We start from the raw sequence: 14,319 nt of genomic DNA on the forward strand, positions 1-14,319 counted from the left end.
AACAGGGTACTAGAGCCTCCATGCCCACCTGTATTACATCTTGCATCCAAGCTAGAGACGGTTCAACAGGGTACCAGAGCCTCCATGCCCGACAGTATCACATCTTGTATCCAAGCTAGAGGCGGTTCAACAGGTTCTAGAGCCCCCATGCCTGCCTGTATCACATCATGTATCCAAGCTAGAGGCAGTACAACAGGGTACTAGAGCCTCCATGCCCACCTGTATCACATCTTGTATCCAAGCTAGAGGCGGTACAACAGGGTACTAGAGCCTCCATGCCAGTCAGTATCATATCTTGTATTCAAGCTAGAGCTGGTACAACAGGGTACTAGAGCCTCCATGCCTGCCTGTATCACATCATGTATCCAAGCTAGAGGCAGTACAACAGGTTACTAGATCCTCCATGCCCACCTGTATCACATCTTGTATCCAAGCTAGAGGTGGTGCAACAGGGTATTAGAGCCCTCATGCCCGCCCGTATCACATCTTGAATCCAAGCTAGAGGTGGTACAACTGAGTACTAGAGCCTCCATGCCTGCCTGTATCACATCTTGTATCCAAGCTAGAGGCTGTTCAACAGGTTCTAGAGCCTCCATTGCAGTCGGTATCACATCTTGAATCCAAGCTAGAGCTGGTACAGCAGGGTACTAGAGCCCCCATGCCCACCTGTATCACATCTTGTATCCAAGCTAGAGGTGGTGCAACAGGGTATTAGAGCCTCCATTGCAGTCGGTATCACATCTTGAATCCAAGCTAGAGCTGGTACAACAGGGTACTAGAGCCTTCATGCCTGCCTGTATCACATCTTGTATCCAAGCTAGAGGCTGTTCAACAGGTTCTAGAGCCTCCATTGCAGTCGGTATCACATCTTGAATCCAAGCTAGAGCTGGTACAACAGGGTACTAGAGCCTTCATGCCTGCCTGTATCACATCATGTATCCAAGCTAGAGGCGGTACAACAGGGTACTAGAGCCTCCATGCCCACCTGTATCATATTTTGTATCCAAGCTAGAGGTGGTACAACAGGGTACTAGAGCCTCCATTCCAGTCGGTATCACATATTATATCCAAGCTAGAGGCAGTACAACAGGGTACTAAAGCCTCCATGCCAGTCGGTATCACATCTTGCATCCACACTAGAGGTGGTACAACAGGGTACTAGAGCCTCCATGCCTACCTGTATCACATCTTGTATCCAAGCTAGAGGCAGTTTGCCAGGTTCTAGAGCCTCCATGCCAGTCGGTATCACATCTTGTATCCAAGCTAGGGCTGGTACAACAGGGTACAAGAGCCTGCATGCCTGCCTGTATCACATCATGTATCCAAGCTAGAGGCAGTACAACAGGGTACTAGAGCCTCCATGCCCACCTGTATCACATCTTGTATCCAAGCTAGAGGTGATGCAACAGGGTATTAGAGCCCTCATTTCCGGCCATATCACATTTTAAATCCAAGCTAGAGGTGGTACAACAGGGTACCAGAGCCTTCATGCCCACCTGTATCACATCTTGTATCCAAGCTAGAGGTGGTGCAACAGGGTATTAGAGCCCTCATGCCCGCCCGTATCACATCTTGAATCCAAGCTAGAGGTGGTACAACTGAGTACTAGAGCCTCCATGCCTGCCTGTATCACATCTTGTATCCAAGCTAGAGGCTGTTCAACAGGTTCTAGAGCCTCCATTGCAGTCGGTATCACATCTTGAATCCAAGCTAGAGCTGGTACAGCAGGGTACTAGAGCCCCCATGCCCACCTGTATCACATCTTGTATCCAAGCTAGAGGTGGTACAACAGGTTATTAGAGCCTCCATTGCAGTCGGTATCACATCTTGAATCCAAGCTAGAGCTGGTACAACAGGGTACTAGAGCCTTCATGCCTGCCTGTATCACATCTTGTATCCAAGCTAGAGGCGGTACAACAGGGTACTAGAGCCTCCATGCCCACCTGTATCATATTTTGTATCCAAGCTAGAGGTGGTACAACAGGGTACTAGAGCCTCCATTCCAGTCGGTATCACATATTATATCCAAGCTAGAGGCGGTACAACAGGGTACTAAAGCCTCCATGCCAGTCGGTATCACATCTTGCATCCACACTAGAGGTGGTACAACAGGGTACTAGAGCCTCCATGCCTACCTGTATCACATCTTGTATCCAAGCTAGAGGCGGTTTGCCAGGTTCTAGAGCCTCCATGCCAGTCGGTATCACATCTTGTATCCAAGCTAGGGCTGGTACAACAGGGTACAAGAGCCTGCATGCCTGCCTGTATCACATCATGTATCCAAGCTAGAGGCGGTACAACAGGCTACTAGAGCCTCCATGCCCGCCTGTATCACATGTTGTATCCAAGCTAGAGGTGGTGCAACATGGTATTAGAGCCCTCATGTCCGGCCATATCACATCTTGTGTCCAAGCTAGAGCTGGTACAACTGAGTACTAGAGCTTCCATGCCTGCCCGTATCACATCTTGTATCCAAGCTAGAGGCGGTTTACCGGGTTCTACAGCCTCCATGCATGCCTGTATCACATCATGTATCCAAGCTAGAGGCAGTACAACAGGGTACTAGAGCCTCCATGACCATCTGTATCACATCTTGCATCCAAGCTAGAGGTGGTGCAACAGGGTATTAGAGCCCTCATGCCCAGCCATATCACATCTTGTATCCAAGCTAGAGGTGGTACAACAGGGTACTAGAGCCTCCATGCCCACCTGTATCACATCTTGTATCCAAGCTAGAGGCGGTACAACAGGGTGCTTGAGCCTCCATGCCCATCCGTGTCACATCTTGCATTCAAGCTAGAGGCGGTACAACAGGGTACTAGAGCCTCCATGCCCACCTGTATTACATCTTGCATCCAAGCTAGAGACGGTTCAACAGGGTACCAGAGCCTCCATGTCCGACAGTATCACATCTTGTATCCAAGCTAGAGGCAGTACAACAGGGTACTAGAGCCTCCATGCCTGCCTGTATCACATGATGTATCCAAGCTAGAGGCAGTACAACAGGGTACTAGAGCCTCCATGCCCACCTGTATCACATCTTGTATCCAAGCTAGAGGCGGTACAACAGGGTACTAGAGCCTCCATGCCCACCTGTATCACATCTTCTATCCAAGCTAGAGGCAGTACAACAGGGTACTAGAGCCTCCATGCCCACCTGTATCACATCTTGTATCCAAGCTAGAGGCGGTACAACAGGGTACTAGAGCCTCCATGCCCACCTGTATCACATATTGTATCCAAGGCAGAGGCGGTACAACAGGGTACTAAAGCCTCCATGCCAGTCAGTATCATATCTTGTATCCAAGCTAGAGGCAGTACAGCAGGGTACTAGAGCCTCCATGCCCACCTGTATCACATCTTGTATCCAAGCTAGAGGTGATGCAACAGGGTATTAGAGCCCTCATTTCCGGCCATATCACATTTTAAATCCAAGCTAGAGGTGGTACAACAGGGTACTAGAGCCTCCATGCCTGCCTGTATCACATCTTGTATCCAAGCTAGAGGCTGTTCAACAGGTTCTAGAGCCTCCATTGCAGTCGGTATCACATCTTGAATCCAAGCTAGAGCTGGTACAACAGGGTACTAGAGCCTCCATGCCCACCTGTATCACATCTTGAATCCAAGCTAGAGCTGGTACAACAGGGTACTAGAGCCTTCATGCCTGCCTGTAGCACATCATGCATTCAAGCTAGAGGCAGTACAATAAGGTACTAGAGCCTCCATGCCCACCTGTATCACATCTTGTATCCAAGCTAGAGGTGGTGCAACAGGGTATTAGAGCCCTCATGCATGGCCATATCACATCTTGTATCCAAGCTAGAGGTGGTACATCTGAGTACTAAAGCCTCCATGCCCACCTGTATTACATTTTGCATCCAAGCTAGAGGCGGTACAACAGGGTACTAGAGCCTCCATGCCCACCTGTATCATATTTTGTATCCAAGCTAGAGGTGGTACAACAGGGTACTAGAGCCTCCATTCCAGTCGGTATCACATATTATATCCAAGCTAGAGGCGGTACAACAGGGTACTAAAGCCTCCATGCCAGTCGGTATCACATCTTGTATCCACACTAGAGGTGGTACAACAGGGTACTAGAGCCTCCATGGCTACCTGTATCACATCTTGTATCCAAGCTAGAGGCGGTACAACAGGCTACTAGAGCCTCCATGCCCTCCTGTATCACATGTTGTATCCAAGCTAGAGGTGGTGCAACATGGTATTAGAGCCCTCATGTCCGGCCATATCACATCTTGTGTCCAAGCTAGAGCTGGTACAACTGAGTACTAGAGCTTCCATGCCTGCCCGTATCACATCTTGTATCCAAGCTAGAGGCGGTTTACCGGGTTCTACAGCCTCCATGCATGCCTGTATCACATCATGTATCCAAGCTAGAGGCAGTACAACAGAGTACTAGAGCCTCCATGACCATCTGTATCACATCTTGTATCCAAGCTAGAGGTGGTGTAACAGGGTGTTAGAGCCCTCATGCCCGGCCATATCACATCTTGTATCTAAGCTGGAGGTGGTACAACTGAGTACTAGAGCCTCCATGCCCGCCTGTATCACATATGTATCCAAGCTAGAAGCGGTACAACAGGGTACTAGAGCCTCCATGCCCGCCTGCATCACATCTTGTATCCAAGCTAGAGGCGGTACAACAGGGTACTAGAGCCTCCCTTCAAGGGGTCAGTTTTCCACAATAAATTCTCCTTTCGCTCTGATCCTGTTATCACTTATATCAATGTTACAATCACACAGAGAAAGTTACATTCCATCCGACAACTTCTAGGGGAGGGATTTTTTTTACAATGAGTATAGTAAGTTCATTGAGGCAAATCTATTTCCCAGATCAAAAAAGTGGACTTGGGTCAAAAGTAGGTACTGTCCCCCCAAAAGAGGAACACTTGTGAGGTATGATATATGTGAGGATGGGGGATGGGGGACAGAGAGGAGCGGGGGAACAAAAATAAAGGCAAATGTATGTATTCACGGAGTTCCATTTCTCCAGTACTACCAGTTCTTGTATAGAATCATTAGTATACAATCAATATATACGGTGTGTATACAATCTGTTCTTAGTCACAGTCACCTTAATGCATCCATGTTTCCAAATGCTTACCCTTTGCTCAATCCAGTAATTGCCAATTTCGATAATGCTAATCTTTCCCTGTTTTTGTTTCCCTGCTTCTCCCTGTGACCCCTCTCCCATCTTCACCTGTTTGTGTCATCCTATATAGTCTTGTACCCCAGCTGTACTGATGAAGAGGCTCTGTACCTCGAAACGTGTTCATTTACTGTTTTTAATGCAATATAATAAAAGAGAAGTTGGTCAAAAATCTGCAGACTTGCCACTTTTACTTTGTCTCTGGGAGGGATGCGCCATTCCCCCAGCTCTTTTATTCACCCCTTGTCATATCATCCAGCAAGCATGTAATCCGGTTGGGCAGCACCCCCGCACCTTCTTGGCTATACAGTCCTCCTTTTGTCTCTGAACCCTTGATGCTTTGGGCATACATGTACATACACCCTCAAGCATCTCACTTTGTATGGAGGGGGATCCAGAGCCGATCCTGCTATATACAGAGTGAGTGTCGGCTGCTTCTGATAGCTGACCCCACCGGCAACCCTTTAAATGTCGCAGCAGCAGCTTTTAAATACTCTGATCGCGGGGTGCTGTTTTGTGCCAAGGCAGCCGGGGGCCTTCTGAAGGTCCCCAGAACTGCCATGAATGAGTGCCTATCAAGGTGTGTCTGCGGCATGTTCTGTTAGACTGCCTGACAAAATGTGGTATCATGTATAAGTGATCAGATAGCAGCATGCTTCATTGCCCTGCTGTGTCCTCACAGACGGCTTCCATTGAAGTTAATTGAAGCTGTCTGACCTGCAGCCCGTCTGCAATTGACATTGCGGATAGGCCGCGGATTCCGCAGGGAAAGCAGGAAAAAATAATCTGTACTGCCAATGCCCGACAGCGATCCATGCGGACCATCGACAGTACAGATAAAGCTAACTGAAAGCAGGTACGTGCCGACGCTACCAGGCCTGGATGCGGAATCCAACCTGCCCGTGTACATGCGACCTAACTTTGGTAGATCGGACTTTTACGGAAGCTGAGAGATCTGTTCGTTCTGCAGTGGCCAGACTTGGTATTACATAGTAACATAGTATGTAAGGCCGAATGAAGACATTGTCCATCTAGTCCAGCCTGTCTATCCTACTGTGTTGATCCAGAGGAAGGCAAAAAACCCCAGGGCCAGAAGCCAATTAGCCCTTTTGGGGGAAAAATTCCTTCCCGACTCCCTAATGGCAATCAGACTGTTCCCTGGATCAACCCCTAATAGTTCCTACCTGCCTGTATACCAGGATTGACCCTTAACCTAATATTTATATCCTGTAATATACTTCTTCTCCAGAAAGACATCAAGTCCCCTTTTAAACTCCTCTATCGATTTTGCCATCACCACTTCCTCCGGTAGAGAGTTCCACAGTCTAACTGCTCTTACAGTAAAGAACCCCTTTCTATGTTGGTGATGAAACCTACTTTCCTCTAATCGTAGCGGATGTCCTCTTGTTACCGTCGTGGTCCTGGGTGTAAACAGATCGCGGGAGAGATCCTTGTATTGTCCCCTCATGTACTTATACATGGTTATTTGGTCGCCTCTTAACCTTCTTTTTTCTAGAGTAAATAGTCCCAATTTGGATAGCCTCTGTGGGTATTCCAGTCCCGTCATTCCATGTATTAGTTTAGTTGCCCTTCTTTGAACCCCTTCAAGCACTGTGACATCTTTCCTGAGCACCGGTGTCCAGAATTGTACGCAGTATTCCATGTGAGGCCTGACAAGTGCCTTATATAATGGAAGGATGATGTTCTCGTCCTTCGCCCCTATACCTCTTTTAATGCACCCCAAGACTTTATTTGCCTTTGCAGCAGCTGACTGGCATTGGTTACTCCAGTTTAGTCTATTATCCACTAATACCCCTAGATTCTTTTCCATATCACTTTTCCCCAGCGGTACCCCATTAAGTGAATATTTGTGACATCCGTTCCTCCTGCCCATGTGCATAGTCTTACATTTTTCAACATTGAACTTCATTTGCCATTTTTCTGCCCAAGCCCCCATCTTATCCAGGTCCGTTTGTAGCCGCACATTGTCCTCCGTTGCATTAATTATATTGTATAATTTTGTGTCATCTGCAAATATTGATATTTTGCTGTGCAGCCCCTCTATCAGGTCATTAATAAATATGTTGAACAGAATGGGGCCCAATACTGAACCCTGTGGCACCCCGCTAGCGACTGTGGTCCAATCAGAGTACGAACCATTTATTACCACCCTCTGCTTTCTATCGTTGAGCCAATTTTTTACCCACTTACACACGTTTTCGCCCAGTCCGAGCTGCCTCATTTTGTATATTAGCCTATTATGTGGCACGGTGTCAAAGGCTTTAGAGAAGTCCAGATATATGAGATCAATAGACTCTCCCAGGTCCAGCTTAGAGCTTACTTCATTGTAGAAACTGATCAGATTTGTCTGACATGAGCGACCCTTCATGAAACCATGCTGGTGAGGAGTTATTCCCTTAATCTCCTTGAGGTACTCATCGATGGCGTCTCTCAGAATTCCCTCGAAAATTTTTCCCGTTACTGAAGTGAGACTTACTGGCCTGTAGTTACCAGGCTCACTTTTGCTCCCTTTTTTGTAAATTGGAACCACGTTGGCAATGCGCCAGTCCAATGGTACTACTCCGGTCTTGATAGTGTCTAGAAATATTAGGTATAGCGGCCTAGCTATCTCGTCACTTAGTTCCTTTAGTATCCTTGGGTGTAATCCATCTGGGCCCGGTGATTTATCAATTTTAGTTTTCTTTAGACGCTTCCGCACCTCCTCCTGCGTTAGGTATGAGATATTTTGTAAGGGGTTCGTTTTATTCCCCTGCATCTCGTGTGGCATTTCCTTTTCTTTGGTGAACACACTTGAGAAGAAGCTGTTTAGTAGATTTGCTTTCCCTTCGTCATCATCAATGATTTCTCCTGCATTGTTTTTTAAAGGGCCAGCGCTCTCCCTGCAAATCCTTTTGCTGTTTATGTAGTTGAAAAATAGCTTCGGGTTGTTTCTGCTCTCTTTTGCGATCCGTCTTTCTGCTTCCTCCTTGGCAGTTTTGATCGTATCTTTGCATATTTTGTTTTTTTCCCTGTATGATTTTAGCGCTTCTTCGCTGCCTTCTTGCTTTAGTAGTTTGAACGCTTTCTTCTTTTCGTTTATTGCCCCTCGTACAGTCTTGTCGAGCCACATTGGTTTCCTTTTAGTTGAGTTTCTTTTATTTTTAAAGGGAATGAACTGCTCACATGAGGCGATTAGGATCCTTTTGAACTTTTCCCATTTTTCCTCCGTACTGATATTTTTGAGGATGTTGTCCCAATTAATGTTACCGATAGTAGTTCTAAGCTCATCAAATTTTGCTTTACTAAAATTTAGTTTCTTTGTCTCTCCCTGATAAGGCTTCCTATTGATTGACAGTTGGAAGTTGATTATATTGTGGTCGCTGTTCCCCAAGTGCCCCTCAACCTGTACCCCCTTTATTCGGTCCGGTTTGTTAGTTAGCACTAGGTCCAGAATGGCCCTCCCTCTTGTTGGTTCCTGCACAAGTTGGTTCAGGTAATTGTCTTTAATTACTCTCAAGAACTTATCACCCCTGTGAGATTTGCAGGTTTCGTTCTCCCATGTTATATCTGGGTAATTAAAGTCCCCCATGATAATTACTTCGTTTCGTTTTGACACCTCTTCTATCTGCCTTAGTAGTAGGTCTTCAGTTTCTTCTGTTGCTTTTGGTGGTCGATAGAAGACCCCTATCAGGATTTTGTTATTTTTTCCTCCCTGTATTTCTACCCACAGAGATTCCACCTGTTCATCTCCTACCCCTATATCCTCCCGTAGCCTCGGCTTCAAGTTCGATTTAACGTACAGACATACCCCTCCCCCTTTCTGGTTCCTTCGGTCTCTTCTGAAGAGATTGTACCCCTGCAAATTCACCGCCCAATCGCACTTATCATCAAGCCATGTTTCAGTAATTCCGACTATGTCATAACTTTCATCAGTCATTCTTGCTTCAAGCTCGCCCACTTTACCGATCAGACTTCGTGCATTCGTGGTCATACAATTTATATCATTTTTTTTGTTTTTTAAATTTGTTTTGTTGCTATTCGTACTTATGGCTGATCTATCAGTTCTAACTGTACTAACCCCACCCCCTGCTCGTCCCCCATTCCCTTTGCTTGGACCCAGATCGCTAATTACACTGGCTACCCCACTATTTCTCATTTTGCCCTCCCCCCCAGTCCCTAGTTTAAACACTCCTCCAGCCTTCTAGCCATCTTTTCCCCCAGCACAGCTGCACCCTCCCCATTTAGATGCAGCCCGTCCCTACGGTAGAGCCTGTAGCCGACCGCAAAGTCAGCCCAGTTCTCCAGGAACCCAAATCCCTCCTTCTTACACCAACTCCGGAGCCACTTGTTTACCTCCCTAAGATCCTGCTGCCTTTCTAGTGTGGCTTTAGGTACAGGTAGTATTTCCGAGAAAACTACCCTGGAGGTCCTTGCCCTGAGCTTGGACCCTAAGTCCCTGAAATCATTTTTGAGGGCCCTCCATTGACCTCTAACTTGTTCATTGGTGCCAACGTGCACCATGACTGCTGGATCCTCACCAGCCCCTCCCAGTAATCTGTCAATCCGATCCGCGATGTGTCGAACTCGAGCGCCAGGAAGACAACACACCGTTCGACGATCCCGGTCTTTATGGCAGATTGCCCTCTCTGTCCCCCTAATAATTGAGTCCCCCACCACTAGAACCTGTCTAGCCTGCCCTGCGCTCCCCGTCCCCGTCTCACTGGAGCAGTCATCCCCCTGGCGTTCAGAGGGCGTGTCGTGCTGCAGCGGTGCTGGCTCTGTAATGGCATCCCCCTCATCTGCCAATCGTGCAAACTTGTTGGGTTGTGCCAGTTCAGGACTAGCCTCCCTGGTTCTCTTCCCTCTATCCCTCCTTCTTTCTGTCACCCAGCTGACTGCCTGCTCCCCCTGCACTTCCGTACTACCGTCCGCCCCCTCCTCTGCCCCAGCGAGTGCCTGCTCAGTGAGCACCAAACTCCTTTCCATGATGTCAATGGCTCTCAGTGTTGCCAGTTGCCCATTTAGATCCAGAATTTGGGCTTCTAAATGTTCGACGTGCACGCATCTTGCGCAACAGTATGCACCCTCGATCGGCTGATCAAGGACCGCATACATTGCACAAGTAGCACACTGGATGACATTGCCAGGCATGGAGCTCATCCTAATGGGGATCTACAATTTACTTGTGGAAGTAGTGAAGATAGACTTGTTCACACTCCGCTCACGCGCTGCTGCAACCGCTCAACCGCTGACCCGCTGCTGCAACCGCTGACCCGCTGCTGCAACCGCTGACCCGCTGCTGCAACCGCTGACCCGCTGCTGCAACCTCTCACACCCTGCTGCAACCTCTCACACCCTGCTGCAACCTCTCACACCCTGCTGCAACCTCTCACACCCTGCTGCAACCTCTCACACCCTGCTGCAACCGCTCACCCGCTGCTGCAACCGCTCACCCGCTGCTGCAACCGCTGTCGCAACCGCTGACCCGCTGCCGCAACCGCTGACCCGCTGCCGCAACCGCTGACCCGCTGCCGCAACCGCTGACCCGCTGCTGCAACCCCTCACCCGCTGCTGCAACCCCTCACTCGCTGCTGCAACCCCTCACCCGCTGCACCCGCTACTGCGACCACTCACCCGCTGCTGCGACCACTCAACTGCTCACACTCTGCTGCAACCGCTCACTCGCTGCCGCTCTCGCGCAAACGCTTACCCGCTGACACGCGCTCACAAAAATTTTTTTTTTTTTTTTTTTTTTCCCCCTCTCACAAACACTTAGACCCCCAGACACACACACACACAGAAGACACAACTAACCAGATACACAGAAGACACACAGCTCACAAACACACACAGAGGTAGAGGTAGATACTTATCAGCACACTCTGCCCTCCTGTCTCAGTTGCTTCGTTCTGGTCCCCTCCGCTACTGCCGGTCTCTGATTGCTGCCCCCGCACCTGCACCTGCTTCTGCTCCGGCGGCCGCTCACTCCACCTGTCACTCTGCCCTCCTGCTGCTGCTCCGAGACCCGCTGCTGCTCCGCTTCTGCACTCCTCCTGCCGGCTCCTGTCACCTTGGGGCGCCGGTATCGGCTGGTCCGTTGTCTCCCTCAGACCCCCCGCTCGTGCCTCTGCCTCGGCGCGCTGCTACTGGCGTCTGACCCTGCTACTGGCGTCTGACGTCACTTCCGGTCACTCCGGTCCCATGTAAAGTTCCCATTGAAGTGAATAGATTTTTCCCTGTAATACCTGGCCTGGCCACTGCTGTAGGAACAGAGCTGTCTGCATCCTGAAAAAATCAGCTCAGACCATAAGCGCTTCTGTCTGGAAAACAGCTGAATGGGGGGGGGGGGTCATGGGTGGCAGATCTACTAATAATGGCTTATCCTAAGGATAGACCGTCAGTATTTTATAAGTGGATAACCCCTTTAACTTGGAAACCTCCTAAAACCCCTTAAGGACCGCCCCCGTTTTTTTTTCTTCGTTTTTTTTCCTCCCCCGGTTTGATATACATTCTGCTTTGACAGCCCTAGGGCCTTTCAGAAGGATACGGCTGCCATGACACCCCCACGGCTTCCTGCAATCTCATTGTGGGGGGGGCGTATGAGACCCAGGAACATCAACCCAGGGGATTTGCTTGGGAATGTGCGATTTCTCCGCAGACGTGAGGCGTTGTCAGCGTTGCATTTTCTTGAGAATAATCTCACATTGCATCGCCGCGGCCCGCGATAACATTGCGCCATTTTTGTGAAAGTCAATAGGAGTTTCTAATGTTAAAATCGCATTGCACGAAAATCACAAGTTCGTGCGATAAAAGGGAGGCTCAATAGGGAAACATGGGAGATAAAAAAAAAAATCGCACATCGCAAAAAGATAGAGCATGCCGCCATTTATTTTATAGCATCAGTGAAAACATCGCTAAGGGCTCCAACGCATGCACGGATTTGATTTGCGAATTCCGGGGATGGTGACTGCCCCGGATTCCGCCGCAAATACCGCCCATAGCCTCTATGGAAACCGGCTGCTTCTTGCACACGAGCGGAAATTTTCACTTGCGGCAGAAAATCGCCGCCCTTCCACAGAGAGCGCTGTAGATGGGTCGCAGGATCCGCGTCATCGCCTAGCGACGGCCCGGCATAATCTGTACTGCGTACGCATGCCGGCGCTTCCGCAGTACAGGTAAAGAGGAATCCGGACAGGTAAGCAGGGTCACCGGCTGGGCAAAGGATCGGTTCCACACGCCAGATCCGACCCTGTTGTGTGCAGGAGACCTAATGTGAAGGAACCCGTTGGAAAGCATGTGTTTCACGAATATGCGTTTTCTCGTGCTGTCGCATTGCGGTAAAATCACGCAATTTTTTCTCTCCCGTGTGAACGCGGCCTTAGGCTAAATTCAGACAGGTGAGTGCGTTATGGGGTTTTGAATCACGGCGAAATATCGTGCTGGCCAACAAGCGATTCCCCACGGATGTTTGGCGTTTTTATTTGTGCGAGATTTCAGTGTTCCGTTTTCGCTGCGTGGATTCCTCATACTACGGCTGAGAATAGATAAGACCCGCCCCCTCTTCCCGCACGATTTATCCACTACGTGGCACCTGACTTCCTGCGGTTATTTTCAAACTCCTGGTGCGGAGTTTGAAAAGCTGGCGAAGAGGAAGAAATTCCCCTCGGGCAGGCGCAACTATTCTCCGCGCCGGCGAGCGTAGTTGCACCCACGTTCGTCTGAAAGCGCCCTCACACTCACGTAAAAATCTTGGGTTTGCTGCAAACTTTGCAAGAACAATATTGTGTAAATGCCCCTCGTACAATCGGGGCTGCTGGATGTCTACAGAGTGGATTGTGTTCAAACGTTGGTCAACATCGCCCTCTTGTGGTCACACCTGGTAATGCGGTTCATTATGGTGACGTCATATGCACGATCTTACTTTTAAAGCTCGACTGAATAAATCAATAATAAAACAAAAAGAGAAAAAAGATATTTCATCTTAAAATGATCTTCTTTTGGGGAATATGGACATTTCTATGCAAAGGCCTAGAGCTGACAGAACTAGAAGAAGCAGCATGCCCTTCTCCCCCTGCGGCTATATAAGGGCCATGACTTCCCCGCAGCAGCTGTCCTCCAGAAGGTGACTGAATGCGCTGCACGATCTAGTCCTGTAGTACCTCCGCATGGCCAGCAGAGGGCTGTTACGACGCTACGTCATTATACACACACTGTGGTACGGAAGCTTTACTTTACATGGTGCTGTGATGGCCGAGTGGTTAAGGCGTTGGACTTGAAATCCAATGGGGTCTCCCCGCGCAGGTTCGAACCCTGCTCGCAGCGAATCATTTTTTAATTTACAAATCTACTTTTTTTTTCATTTTTTCATAATTGCAATACTAATCATTATTTTTCTTCGAGGCTCTAGTCGAATTTTTACAGTTCTTTCTGTCCCATGTAATTTACTCCACTCTCACTATTGTCATTCTTTAATACATATAGCTGGATTGTAAGGTGTTCTCTGGATGTAGATGGTCATTCCCTCCAAGGTAAAATATGTTCTATAGGCTGTCAGATCAATTTATATGGATTTTTTTTTACTGCCAGTAAATCCTATTATAGTTTTACATGTTTAAAAAAGTGATCACAAAGAAGACCTGATTATGATACATTTTGCTCTAAAACTTTTTTCAAACTAAACGTTTTGCCAAAATATAAAATCAGACGACACAACCGTCCAGAAATGAATTCTCGTAATATTACGCCACATTTAGGCCGCATTCACACGGTCGTATGCAATTTCGGGTCTGTGAATTGTACATTTTGCGCCCGCAAGGCATGTTCATTTGCGCACAGCAAACAAATATACACCGATTTAAATGGCTAACGAGTTCCAGATGTGTTCTTTTTCAGGCGGAATTACGCAGTGCTTCGTGTATCTCCTTGCGTGCAGATTTGCGCACTCACTATTGACTTCTACAGGGACCTTTAGTCTGCAAATACACAGAAAAATAGAGCATGTTCAAATTTTTTGGGCGCAACCAAAATGCGAAAATGTGAACAAACCCATTGAGGTCAATGGGTTCTGTTCTCCGTGTATTATGTGCGCAAATTTGCAAGGGCGAATATGGCCATGTGATGCCGGGCGTAACTCAAGTAAAACGAAAAAA

The 14,319-nt window shown here is 48.2% G+C and overlaps 1 non-coding gene across 1 annotated transcript; it reads left to right on the plus strand.

Annotated features, from left to right (window-relative positions):
* The first annotated feature begins 13,410 nt into the window (after positions 1–13,410).
* Positions 13,411–13,492, plus strand: TRNAS-UGA (transfer RNA serine (anticodon UGA)). The gene has a single exon. It is a non-coding gene; the product is annotated as a tRNA-Ser (tRNA).
* Positions 13,493–14,319: the final 827 nt, after the last annotated feature.

This window comes from Eleutherodactylus coqui, chromosome 2 (assembly GCF_035609145.1).
Source record: "Eleutherodactylus coqui strain aEleCoq1 chromosome 2, aEleCoq1.hap1, whole genome shotgun sequence".
Taxonomy (NCBI): domain Eukaryota; kingdom Metazoa; phylum Chordata; class Amphibia; order Anura; family Eleutherodactylidae; genus Eleutherodactylus; species Eleutherodactylus coqui.